The 12,245-nt window shown below is 40.9% G+C and overlaps 1 long non-coding RNA gene across 2 annotated transcripts in view; it reads right to left on the reverse strand.

Annotated features, from left to right (window-relative positions):
- Positions 1-3,018: 3,018 nt before the first annotated feature.
- The window catches only part of LOC142068540 (uncharacterized), a 149,780-nt gene continuing 140,553 nt past the window's right edge, over positions 3,019-12,245 (reverse strand). For both annotated transcript variants that reach the window (XR_012664367.1, XR_012664366.1), the window contains exon 3: positions 3,019-6,643. This is a non-coding gene — a long non-coding RNA (uncharacterized LOC142068540). The remainder of the gene's footprint in view (positions 6,644-12,245) is intronic.

Here is a 12,245-nt window from a genome sequence, read left to right on the forward strand (position 1 = left end):
AGATATTGTTGAACTGCCTATGTGTTCTGACAGGAAATGATAGATACATATTAAGATGGCTATGTTAATTTCTGTCCAACAGGTCCCAAATAGCCAATGTAGGCATCTTCTCCAACACCTCTGATATGCAGTGTCTCAGGGAGTTTAGTTCTGGCACTACTGTTTTTCCTTCAGCTTTTTAAATTATTTGTTCCACACTGATCTTCTCCCCACCCCCACCATCAGCAGTTGTCACCTTCCTTTAAAAGGTATACTGTTTTCTCTCTTCACCAGTCTGCCCAAATTTCCTCACACTGAGGATTTGGGGAGGTGAAGAAAAAACAGGATTTAGGGGTTTCTTCAGCTCTGAAGTTCCTTGGTTTAGCTGGGAATGCTTCCTCTTGTCCTGTAGGGGAAGCCATCCAGGTGACAACAGGCCAGGCCTGGAGCCTTCACATGGGCCATAACCTACATGCACACTCAGACTGGAGTTCACAACAACCTTCAGAACATTGTTTTGGTATGTTTGCCTGCTGAAAAGGAACACTTTGAAGCAAAACTTTTTTTAAAGACAGAAAGACTGCTGAAGAGACAAGGATTCTAAAACTAGTAAATTTGAGTTGATAGTGGCCTTTTAAAAAGGGGCACCATCAAGTGTAGTAAGTTAGTCCCAAAATGCACTGTTTTAAAAAACGCTTACAAATATAATACAGTTTCATGAAAACTAAATTAAACAAGGGTTTGCAGGGATTTAAATCCTTTATGTTAGTTTACAACATTGCAGACAACGGTAATGCATGGATGTCTGACCAAATTGACTAAAAAAAACAAAATGGAACTCACTTTTGAAGAGAAAAACGGTAAAACACAGTGTTTCTCTACTGCACAAGGACTTGACCTTTATTGCCTATGCCCATACGAGTCCTTACGCATGTGAGTTTGGACAAAACTACAGATTAAAACCTGGGGAGGTGAGGCACAGCAAAATGACCACCAATTTTAAAGATCGGTATAAAATGCTGCATAAAAATATGAAGAAGTTCTATATTCTAAAACACTATCCAATTTTTAACATACCTCATATCAGACTAGGATATGTGGAGCTGAGAAAACATATAAGGCTTGTTTTTATTACAGAAGTTAATTCATGCTTTGCCCATAACTCGAGTCCCATCCACATACACGAACTGTTAACTCGAGTGTAGTGATGCTTCTAGTCTGAGTTGGCTGACCTGACAGGGGATCTATGGTAAAGGTCAAGTTACCTCAAATTCTCAGTTGCCAACACAAACACACTTCGCAGCTCAAATGTTATTTCGCAGTGTGACTGTTCTCACTTGAGCAAGGTTAACTCAAAATGAGTTAAAGCAAGTATCTGAGTGAAGACATATCCATAATCCCAGTTTCACTAAATAGCAGAAGCACTAAATTATAAAACCCCAAATACGTACAATCAAGCATTGTATAGCCTATAAAGAAGGTTTGTGGAGTTGTGATATGAAGGCTATAGGAGACCTACCATTTTCCCTGCAGGTGTACCTGAAGGGTGCATATTGATTTGACTATTTACTATAGTGATAATGCATCCCCCGCCCCCATTGTACAGGTGCACCACAAGGAATGTCTCTAAGGCCTGGTCTACACTACGAGTTTATGTCGGATTTAGCAGTGTTAAATCCAAATTAACCTGCACCTGTCCACACAACGAAGCCATTTCTTCGATATAAAGGGCTCTTAAAACCGATTTCTGTACTCCTCCCCAACAAGGGGATTAGCGCTGAAATCAACATCGCCATTTCGAATTAGGTTTAGTGTGGACGCAATTCAAAGGTATTGGCCTCTGGGAGTTATCCCACAGTGCACCATTGTGACCCTCTGGACAGCACTCTGAACTCGGATGCACTGGCCAGGTGTACAGGAAAAGCTCCGGTAACTTTTGAATCTCATTTCCTGTTTGGCCAGGCGAGCTCATCAGCACAGGTGACCATGCAGTCCCAGAATCAAAAAAGAGCTCCAGCATGGACTGAACGGGAGGTACTGGATCTGATTGCTGTATGGGGAGAGGAATCCGTGCTATCAGAACTACGTTCCAAAAGATGAAATGCCAAAACGTTTCAAAAAATCTCAGAGGCCATGAGGGACAGCGTCTACATCAGGGACACAACACAGTGCCGTGTGAAACTTAAGGAGCTCAGACAAGCGTACCAGAAAACCAAAGAATCAAACGGACACTCCGGGACAGAACCCCAGACATGCCGCTTCTACGCTGAGCTGCATGCAATTCTAGGAGGGGCTGCCACCATTACCCTACCCCTGTCTATGGACTCGGATGATGGGATACTCTCCGCCATGGCTGAGGATTTTGGAGATGGGGAAGATGAGGAGGAGGACGACGAGCTTGGGGAGAGCACACAGCACACCGTTCTCCCCGACAGCCAGGGTCTTTTTATCACCCTGACTGAAATACCCTCCCAACCCAATAAAGCCAGAGAAGGGACCTCTCATGAGTGTACCTTTTTAAATATAATACATGTTATAAAAGCAAGCATTTAAATGATTAAGTAGCTCTGAGGACTTGGGATGCATTCGTGGCCAGTACTGCTACTGGAAAAGTCTGTTAACATGTCTGGGGATGGAGCGGAAATCCTCCAGGGACATCTCCATGAAGCTCTCCTGGAGGTACTCTAAAAGCCTTTGCAGAAGGTTTCTGGGGAGAGCAGCCTTATTCCGTCCTCCATGGTAAGACACTTTACCACGCCAAGCTAGTAGCAAGTAATCTGGTATCATTGCATGACAAAGCCTGGCAGCATATGGTCCCGGTGTTTGCTGGCATTGTTGGCTCCAGGCACCCAACCACTCCACTCCACCCCAGTGGACAGCCCAAGCAACAGAAGGCTGGCATTCAACAAGTTTTAAAGTGGCCTTTTCCTTCCCTCCTACCCTCCTCCCACACCCCACCCGGGCTACCTTGTGAGTTATCTCCCTATTTTTATTAATCAATTAATAAAGAATACATGTTTTTTAAATGATAGTGACTTTATTTCCTTTGCAAGCAAGCTGTGATCGAAGGCGGGAGACTTACAGGGAATTAGAGTCAACCAAGGGGGTGGGTTTTCATCAAGGAGAAACAAACAGAACTGTCACACAGTACCCTGGCCAGTCATGAAACTGGTTTTCAAAGCTTCTCTGATGTGCACCGCTTCCTGCTGTGCTCTTCTAACTGCCCTGGTGTCTGGCTGTGCATATTCAGCAGCCAGGCGATTTGCATGAACCTCCCACCCCGCCATAAATGTCTCCCCCTTACTCTCACAGAGATTGTGGAGCACACAACAAGCAGCAATAACAATGGGATTATTGGTTTCGCTGAGGTCTGAGCGAGTCAGTAAACTATGCCAGTGACCCTTTAAACGTCCAAATGCACATTCTACCACCATTCTGCACTTGCTCAGCCTATAGTTGAACAGCTCCTGACTACTGTCCAGGGTGCCTGTGTATGGCTTCATGAGCCAGGGCATTAAGGAGTAGGCTGGGTCCCCAAAGATAACTATAGGCATTTCAACATCCCCAAACAGTTATTTTCTGGTCTGGGAAGTAAATCCCTTCCTGCAGCTGTTTAAACAGACCAGAGTTCCTGAAGACGCGAGCGTCATGAACCTTTCCCAGCCATCCCATATTGATGTTGGTGAAACATCCCTTGCAGCACCATTGAAAAGTACCCTTTGCGGTTTATGTACTGGCTGCCCTGATGGTCCGGTCCCAAGATAGGGATATGCGTTCCGTCTATCGCCCTGCCGCAGTTAGGGAATCCCATTGCAGCAAAGCCATCCACTATGACCTGCACATTTCCCAGGCTCACTACCCTTGATAGCAGCAGCTCAGTGATTGCGTTGGCTACTTGCATCACAGCAACCCCCACAGTAGATTTGCCCACTCCAAATTGATTCCCAACTGACCGGTAGCTGTCTGGCATTGCAAGCTTCCACAGGGCTATTGCCACTCGCTTGTGAACTGTGAGAGCTGCTTTCATCTTGGTATTCTTGCGCTTCAGGGCAGGGGAAAGCAAGTCACAAAGTTCCATGAAAGTGCCCTTACACATGCGAAAGTTTCGGAGCCACTGGGAATCATCCTAGACCTGCAACACTATGCAGTCCCACCACTCTGTGCTTGTTTCCCGGGCCCAGAATCGGCGTTCCACAGCATGAGCCTGTCCCATTAACACCATGATCTCCAAATTGCGGGGGAATGCGGTTTTAGAGAAAAGTATGTTCATGTCCTCATCACCGCGCTGCTGTCGCTTCGCATCTGGTTTTTCAGGTGCTGGTTCTGCAGACACTGCACGATAATGGGCGAGGTGTTTACAATGGTCATAACTGCTGTGGTGAGCTGAACGGGCTCCATGCTTGCTGTGCTACGGCGTCTGCTCCTGCTTGGGCAATCCAGGGAAAAGGGCATGAAACGATTGTTTGCCATTGCTCTGGCGGAGGGAGGGGCGACTGACAACATGGCTTACAGGATTGGTTTACAGGGAATTAAAATCAACAAAGGGGGTGGCTTTGCGAGAAACAGAATGGCCCCCTCAAGGATAGAACTCAAAATTGGGTTGAGCAGGCCGTTCATTGCACGGAGGGAGGGAGGAGAAAATGAATACAAAACAAATCTGGTCCATTTCTTGTTTTGATCCACTTCATCTATCTTAATACATCTTGCTGGCAGCAGACTGTGCAGGACGACCACTAGCCATCGTCATCTCCTGGGTGCTCGGCAGAAGACGGTGCAGTATGACTGCTGGCCATAGTCTTCTGCTGGCTGCACATTAAAAGACAGTGTACTGCCGTTAAGACTGAATCGCCATGAAACGAAGCTTAAAAGGGAATGACCTGGCTGAGTCACTCCCATGTTTGCCCAGGCGACCCTGACCTCATCGAGGTCAGTTAAAAGAGCACCCTGGACTATGTCGATGATGGCTACCAGTCATACTGCACTGTCTGCTGCCAAAAGGCAATAAACTGTTGCTGTGTAGGCAATGCAGTACCACATCTGCCAGCACCCAGGAGACATACGGTGACAGCTGAGCGGGCTCCATGCTTGCTGTGGTATGGCGTCTGCACAGGTAACTCAAGAAAAAAGGCACAAAATGATTGTCTGCCCTTGCTTTCACGGAGGGAGGGAGGAAAGGGGGGCCTGACTATATGTATCAGAACCACCCGCGACAATGTTTTAGCCCCATCAGGCACTGGGATTTCTACCCAGAATTCAAATGGGCGGCGGAGACTGCAGGAACTGTGTGATAGCTACCCACAGGGCAATGCTCCGGAAGTCAGCGGTTGCCTCAGTACTGTGGACACACTCTGCCGACTACATGCGCTTCGAGCATTTGTGTGGGGATACACACAATCAACTGTATAAAAACGCTTTCTAAAAAACCGACTTCTATAAATTTGACCTAATTTCATATTGTAGACAAGGCCTAAAAGTGAGAGGTTTTGGAGTGGCAATTACTAACATTGCACTATAAAGACTCACAAGGACAGCGCAAAGTTGATTTACAAAAAAAAAGTGTAAGTTACATCAGGTTCAGTAGTTTTCAATAATTAATAGATACAGTACTAAAAGCAAAAACTATGCAAAAAAATTCAGCAAGTGATTAGTACTAAGTTAATACTCTGAAATTCTAGCTACATATTTCCAAATGTAACATGCCATGAATCATATTTTTGGACAAATTCCTTTGTTACTGAAATATTATCAATAAGGTCCAATCTTTCTGTATGTTGGTGGGAGAGTTTGGTTTTGTCATTCTGTTGGTTGCCTCAGTCATAGTGCCATGTCTCACTGATAGGCAACCTAACTGCCTGGGCCAAATGCACCCTAGAGGACATCTCCAACCTTATCAGAGCAGGTGAAGCACACCCAGGATTCATGTCTTTCTGAGGGACGCAGGCCTAGGGTTGGATGGGCTAACTATCCCAAAAGTGAAAGCCAAAAGCTAACTTTTCTATACATTTAAAAGAGCCAGATGATTCGGGTGCTCGTTTCACGGACCTGTGAGATGTTTTTACTTGTGCTGGTAGGAAAGTGAACAACATTGTTAAGTAACCACAAAAAGTGCACACATCATTCTCCTTTCCATCAGCATCATGAATTGCAGCTGAAGAGGAAGGCACTGGCTTAGGACATGGCAGAAGTTCCCTGAAGCATTCAGAGCTTTCAAGTTTTGGTGCCATCATCTGCCAGACAATGAACAAGAAAACCGCCCCCCCCCCCATGAAATATCCAACAAACAAATCCAAGAAAAAAGCAAGAAGCAGTATGAGAAATGAGCCAATTCAAGTTTTTCCTCCCTCCAGCAAAACCCGCTACAAGGTAAAAGCAGAAAATACTTCATTAATTCATTAGAAAATCTGGGAGCCTGGAAGACACGTTGTGTCTACACACTGGGTTACTCTGTTTCAAGGACCGTAGCTTCCAAGTGGTCTCAGTGATCTGCAAGGTGTCAGTGGGCTGTTGGGCTGTACAGAGGGACAGGATCAGGATAGGACATTGAGCAGCTCTGCAGCCTGGGAATGCTGGTCTCTTGTTCTTTGCTCAGCCTCTGCTGAAGACAGGTGTGTCTTTCATTCCAGTGGGACTTCCATGCAGCAAGCATGTTGTCTGACACAACAGCCTATGTTACAGAAACATGGTTTTAGAGACAATGCAGTGATTATATAACTTAGAGCATGATTTCTACAGCTTGTCTCTTTATGTGAGGCAGTTTAAAAAAAATGGATAGTCATGGATAAAAATCAAGCTAAAAATCTAGAACAAAGGATCCTTTAACATCTGCTCTATTTGAAGACCACTTTTCTACATCAAATGATTCCTTTTGCCCCTTAATTATGAATAATGCAACAGATAAAGTGGAAGAAAAATATATTTTTCCACTACAGTAGAACCTCAGAGTAGAACCTCAGAGTAACGAACAGTACTACAGTAGAACCTCAGAGTAACGAACTCCTCCAGAGTTATGAACTGACCAGTCAATCACACACCTAATTTGGAACTGGAAGTATGCAGTCAGGCAGCAGCAGAGACCAAATAAACAAATAAAGCAAATACAGTACAGTATTAAATGTAAACTACTAACAAAAGGGAAACAGTATTTTTCTTTCAGAGGAACAGCCGTGTTAGTCTGTATTCGCAAAAAGAAAAGGAGTACTTGTGGCACCTTAGAGACTAACGAATTTATTTGAGCATGAGCTTTCGTGAGCTACAGCTCACTTCATCAGATGTTTACCGTGGAAACTGCAGCAGACTTTATATACACACAGAGAATATGAAACAATACCTCCTCCCACCCCACTGTCCTGCTGGTAATAGCTTATCTAAAGTGATCAACAGGTGGGCCATTTCCAGCACAAATCCAGGTTTTCTCACCCTCCACCCCCCACACAAATTCACTCTCCTGCTGGTGCTAGCCCATCCAAAGTGACAACTCTTTGCATAATCAAGTCGGGCTATTTCCTGCATAGATCAAGGTTTCTTCTGCATAGTAAAGTTTCAAAGCTGCATTAAGTCAATGTTCAATTGTAAACTTTTGAAAGAACTATAACATTTTGTTCAGAGTTACAAACACTTAAAAGTTATGAAGAACCTTCATTCCCGAGCTGTTCGTAACTAAGGCTCTACTGTTTGCCTTTTTCTGTTAGAATAAAGAGCCATCTACTATCAGAAATCTCTTCCTCAGGTAACCTGTAGATCAGGGTCAAGTCACTTCTAACCTTCTCTTGGATAAACTAAATAGACTGTGCTTCTTTAGTCTTTCACTACGAATATATTTCCACCTGAAGCTGCGAGTGTGATTCCCACCTTGAGGAGACATTCGCTCTAAAAAAATAATAATAAATAAAAAAAATCAAATGTAGCCACAAATGCAGGGGGCTAGCACATCTGTGCGAAACCCTAGGCATGTACTGGGGGCAGCTAGCCCATCCTGCTGCTCATGCCAATGCAGCGAAATTCTGTTTTTAGCTTGATGAGAGCTAGCGTGAGTGTGTCTCCTCAAACTGGAAATCAGGACCCCCCAACTCAAAGTGTAGACATATCCTATAAGGCATATTTTCCTTATTCTTGTAGCTCATCTGAACATTTTCCAATTTGTCAACTTTCTTTTTTAAATGTAGAGACCAGAACTGGATGCAGTATTCCATTAATGGTCACAGATACATAGGTAATTCCACCTGTACTCCCACAATGTTCCTTTGCTTAGATATCCAAAGGCTGCATTTGCCACCCTTACCTACGGCATTGCACTGAGAGTTCATGTTCAACTGATTATTTACTATGACCTTAAATCCTTTTTGGAGTCACTGCTTTCCTGAATACAATCCCTTATAAGTTTGACCTACATTCTTTATTCCTAGATGTATCATCATGCATTTGGCTGTGTTAAAATGCATGTTGTTCAAATGAGCCTACCTCACCAAGCAATCCATATCGGTCTGTGTAACTGACCTGTCCTGCTCATTATTTATCATTCCACCAATTTGAGTCATCTGAAAATTTTATTACCAATAATTCTATATTTTCTACATTGTCAAGTATATTGACTAGCATTGGGATAAGAACATATCCTAGAAACTAAAATTATTCTCCATTCACAATTATATATTTTGCTTTACCAGTTAACCAATTTTTAACTCATTTAATATGGGCTACACCGTTTTTGTAAAATGCTAATTTTTAAATAAAATATCATGTGGAACTAAGTCAGATGCCTTATAAAAGTCTCACTACATTGTATCAATACAGTTACCTTTATCAACCCTGTGAACTCAAAAAAAACCCCAATATTTAATTTGTCAAGACCTATTTGCTATTAAACCATGTTGACTGGTATTAGTTCTGCTGTCATCTTCCGATTCATTACTGATTCTGAGTCATTAATGATTGTGTCCCACTCCAAATCTTTCCATAATTTTGCTCTGGAGCAATGTTAACTGGCTTATAGTTTCTCAAGTCATCCTGTTTCCCCTTTTTATATTCTGGTACATTAGCTTTTTCTCGCCCTCTGGAACTTTCCCCATATTGCAGGATTTTGTTAAAAAAAATCATTAATGATTCAAAAAACTCCTCAACCAATTCTTTTAAATATTCTTGGGTGTAAGTTCCCGGTCTTTCAAATTTAAAAACATTTAACTTAATTTACAGCAATTAATTGCTGTTCAACATCTTCTCTAGTTACTGATGTGATAGAAGATATTTCATTATCACATTAAGATATAAATACATCATCTTGCTTCTAAGTATGGGTCAGAAATATTTGTTGAATACTTCTACCTTTTCTGCATTATAATTGATAATTTTACCATTTTTGTCTAATATCGGACCTCAACCATTACTAGGATTTTGTTTATTCATGATATAAAGATTTTCTTCATATTGTCCTTAACTCTACCAGCCATAGAATTTTCATTGATATCTTCCCTTATCGGTTGTCTGCATTTCCTAACTACTGACTGTTACTCAATGCTAAAAGCATCCTCATTTTTCCATTTGTTTTTAAATTTTTTATTGTGGTTTTTTATTAGAAATCTCTCTCACATGTAGGCACCTGTAAGTCCCAGGATGTTTTTTTACACTTAAGAAGACATCTTTCATGCCTGTGGAATTTTGTTTTCTTGGGTATCTAACAAAGCATTCATAAAAGATTCTCAGTTAGCATTCAAATTTTTATGTTTAAATATTTCTTTCCACAATATTTTCTTTCTAGTCAGTTTTGCTCCTAATTGTTCTCAGTTTGGGCAAGTTGATCTTAAGAAAGCAGAAAGTATATGTTTATTAATGTTTGGGGATATATTCTACTTGTATAAAGCAAATGAAATTAAGTTGTGATCAATTGCATGTAGTCAAGCATAAATTTTTATTTCAGTGTTCCATTCATCTTTATCTGTAAGAATGATGTTGAATACAGAATTACCCTAAGGTGCTTTTGACACTTTTTATGTTAGAAAGCTCTTGGTACATTTAAGAAACTCCAAGGACATTTTACCAACAGCAGCATGAGACCTCTGGAATATGTTCTCCAGATTGAAATCCCACATGACACACATTATAGATCAATGTTTGAAGAGCTGCTCATCCTTTTCCCTTATCTGATTTAGTGGCCTATAGGAGACACTTCCACCCCACCTTGTGATTTATCAGTTAATACATTGATCCAGTGCCTGTCCTCCTGACTTGTCGGTAATACTAAAGCAAGTAATGGTATCTTTAATGGAGGTTGCCACGCTGACTCCACTACTGCCCACTCCATCTTTCCTGAATGGGGGGTGGGGAAAGGGGAAGCAAGACTATTGAAAAAAAATAGGGAAATCGTAAAAATAAAAAGATAGTTAACACTATTAGTCTGAGGCAAGTTTGTACTGAGACAGAAGACAGCCATGTATACTGTCTATAGAGCATTCCTTCAGGCTAGCTCCAAAGTCATTTCTATCCCTCAGAACTCAAACAATATCTCCATTTCCTCCCATTTTAGGTCACAAGTCCAGTGTGTCAGAATACAGATAAACAAAAATCTTTTGCTGTAACTGTTAGGCACCACCCATCCTGCAGATTAGTTTTAAATCCAGTTTCAAGCAGGGCGGATAAAAATCAATGATTTAATTGATTTAAATAAAAAAGTTTAATACATTTGTGTTTTAAACTAAATCTATTTAAAATTAAATTTGAAATGTAGTCCTGATCATAAGTTGTAATCTATTACAATCATTTAAATTCAATAAAAAATATTAGCAATACATGTTTGCTGCCAAAGTTTTAAAGAAAGTCAAACCACTGAATTGGTGAAAATCGCTGGCTAAGTACCTAAAACCAGACTGTTGAAGTGCTAAACCAGCTTTTGATAGCAGTAGCCTGTTCTGCAGATTCAGAGAGAATCTTTTCTTCATTTCAGTTTATTCAGCTGTTCATTCAAAGTTAAGAAACCAATTGGCAGTTGAAAGAGGAGGAAAGCTTCTTTTCCTTCTGCACTCTAGAATAAAGACTAGGTGTGAGAATGAGAACTACAAGTGCTAAAATCTGGAAGGACTTGCTGACCAGAAGCTACCAGCCCAATTCACTATCTTTGTTTAATAAATTGGTTATGGTTTTAAAACCATAACATATTTTGATCAACTTTTCTTGCATATCCAGCATATTTAAGGTAGTTTACTTAACAAATAAAACATTAAAATGCTGTTTTTGCAGATTTCTAATTGAACGCCAAAATCAAATCTAAATAGTGGTTGACCCAATTCAATGTAAAAAAAAAAATCTACTAAGTGAGAATGCAATGCATCATTTTCTATCATAAAAATGTAAATACTAATCTGAATATATGTATGTTAAGCTATATAATTTATTAAATGTGCATAGACATAGTGTATGCTTCCTGGTAGCAAAAATAAGTACCAAATTTGTGTAACGGCTATATTTAGTTGCAAATCACATGTTTTAGTGGTTACTAACCAATGAGAATCAACTTTTCTTTAGGACAATAATTAAAAGTTACAAATGACAAAAAAAGATTTAAAACAAACATTTAAATCAAAGTTTCTTGCTAAATCAGGATTTAAATCACTGATTTAACTCAATCCGCCCTGGTTTCAAATTAGCATTTGGGCATGGCATCATCCCAGAGCAAAAAAAACAAACCTCAGAGCTTTCTCCCCCAACGTTATGGCATGCTGGGGGATCAGCATAAGGAAGCCGTCATTGCCATAGTTCATGGCGTTATATCTGTTTTACACATAAATTGGGAGAGTTCAGTGATGACTGCCAAACCTGAACTTTTCAAAAGTACTAAATTCACTGAATTTTAAGGAGAGAAAGGAAAAAAAGTGATCCTTTTCAGAGGAAAAAGAAGATTTGCATACATTGAAATCTGTACCAAATTTACACTCAACCATTTTTAGACAGGCACCCATACAGCAGGGTGTGTGTGTGTAAGTTTAACTCTCAGATTAATGAGCCCACAATTGTATGCATTTGTGTAAGTGTGAAGTTCGACTGAAAAATCAGTTCTTAAGTGCATCATACTGAATAATGCTGCAGAAATAAATGCAGCCCAAGTTAGACTTGCCTCCTAAATGTTTGGGCATATGGGCCTTATCTTTCTATCAGCTAGCCCCATTTTTCAGTAACATACTATTTTATGAGCTTTTGACTAAATTTAGCCTCCAACCAATTTTCAGTTGTACTGCCACATTCTTTGCCCTGTTTTCACTAGATGGAGCTGAAGGGAGAAA

This window comes from Caretta caretta, chromosome 11, assembly GCF_965140235.1.
Source record: "Caretta caretta isolate rCarCar2 chromosome 11, rCarCar1.hap1, whole genome shotgun sequence".
Taxonomy (NCBI): Eukaryota; Metazoa; Chordata; order Testudines; family Cheloniidae; genus Caretta; species Caretta caretta.